Consider the following 2,191-nt stretch of genomic DNA (forward strand, 5'->3'; position numbering starts at 1 on the left):
TAATATTGGAACTTAACAAAAAAATGAGATACAGATGAATGTCCATTTTGTATCTGTGTATTCAAAATGGTTAGGATAGACATATCGTTACATTCTCTTAATGAATAGATGGATTTTTTCTATAGTGTTTGTAAATAGGATATCATGTCTGCATCTTGTACAGCAATTAACTACTAAGAAGAATGTATGCAATGTGTTAATTATTGAAACTATCCTACCAATTTTGTTTGAAACTGCCTCATTGCTATTTGTTTCTCACTAAAATTGTGGAAAACAAACAAACAACAAAAATAATTTTGATTTTTATGAAATCAAAGATTCAGTCTGATCTTGACTAACAATAAACAGCACATATTGGCTGGTGCTTTGCTATGTATATGTAGCAGCAGAAAGCAAGACTTCTAGGACTGAGACAATCTGAATACCAGCAGGGGTTTTTTCTTTGTTCAGTACCAGGGATCAAACTCAGGACCTTGTCCTTGCCAGGCAGATACTTATGCCGCTGTTCTATTTCCTCATCCCATAATGCCATCATTTTCTCTCCTTTCTATCTGAGGCCATCATTAATTTTATTATTAATCTAACACTTACTCAGTGGTGGTGAAACTTCTCTCCAGATTCTGATATGAAAGTAAGTTTGGAATTCATAGAAAGGCTTTAAGTCTGCATCTACCAATGTTCCTATGATTTCTACAATATTTCTGTTTTTGTCTCCTTTCTGTGATGTTACTATTCTAGTAGCAAGCATTTATTTGAGATTTCTATAACTGATTATTATCTATTGCTAACTACTAAAACTTTATGACTTAAATAATAAAAAATGCATTACTTTGCTGTTTTGGTGAGTCAGGAACTCAAGAGGCTTAATGTTGATGGTCAAATGTCAGAGTTTCTCAATTAAGATGTCTCTGGGGCTACAGGGTCCTCTAAGAGCTGGACTGGGTGGGAGGGTTAGCCCCAGGATGTTACCTCCACGTGTGTCACCAAATAGTACCAGCTAAGGGTTGGATTATCTGGTTCTCTACATCTTCACTATATGGCAGTAGCTTCCACTGGAGTGACTGAGGTATGTGGGTGTGGCGGCAATACCTATCAATGAACTTTTAAGAGGAAATCTATAATGACTTTTATGATCTTGCTTCATTTCTTAGATAGTATCACTCCCATCACATTCTCTTCATTAGTCACTAAGTGGTTACTGATAGGAAGAAAATGAGGCTCCACATTTTGGGGAGAAACATTTGATAATTTGTCAGCCTCTTTTAAAATAATGACAAACTCATAAACAGCAATGGTTGGAACTGGGCGACAAAATTCCAAAACGCAATGTCATCTATCATGGTTTATAGCTAAAATGTCTGGCAAAGCCTGCTGTGCTTCCAAGTAAAACTCTTGGGAGTGGCAGGGTCATGGGTTGCTGCCTCCTGCCTGCCATGCCAAGGAGCATGTCCCTAGCCTGTGCTGCCCCACTGTGAGACCAGCTCTCTGTAGACTGAAGCCTCAGTAAACTGTGGAAAAAAGTAAACTCTTCTTCCTTTAACTTATATGTATTGAGCATTTCATCTCAGCTGCAAAAAGCAACTGAGAAAATACCTAATAGCAGTTTAAATCTTTCTTCTGGATTGTTAACCTTTGGTCTCTTGGACGTTGCATCTCTTGTTCTCTTCTTTTTATTCCATTTAAATATCTCCTTCATTTTCTAACAGTATGGACTTTCTGAGGATGGGTTCTTTAGGATATTGCATGTCTGAGAGAGTATTTTACCTCTGTTTAAAAAGATTTATTTTACCATGTATAGAATTCTATTTTTACTGTTGTTTTCTTCTTCATTTTTCTGGCAGTATTTTGAAGATGTTGTTCCTCTGTCTGTTGGCTTATAATGGCTTGTATAACTTCCAACGAGAAGTCTGTTACACTTATTTTTTTTAAGTACTGGGGATTGAATTCAAAATTTTCATGAAACTACAGTCCTAGCCTTTTAAACATTTTATTTGTTGTTTGTTTATTTGTTTGTTTGAGACAGGGCTGGTAAGCTTCCCAGGCTCAGGTCAAACTTTCAGTTCTCCTTGGCTCAAACTTTCAACTCTCTGGAGATCATGAATTATAGGCATGTACCAACATTCTTGGCCTTAATTCCTCCCTGCCCCATACATTATGTGTCTTTTTCCCTTTGGATTCTTTCATGATTTGC

The sequence above is a fragment of the Octodon degus genome, unplaced genomic scaffold, assembly GCF_000260255.1.
Source record: "Octodon degus isolate 3935 unplaced genomic scaffold, OctDeg1.0 scaffold00031, whole genome shotgun sequence".
Taxonomy (NCBI): Eukaryota; Metazoa; Chordata; class Mammalia; order Rodentia; family Octodontidae; genus Octodon; species Octodon degus.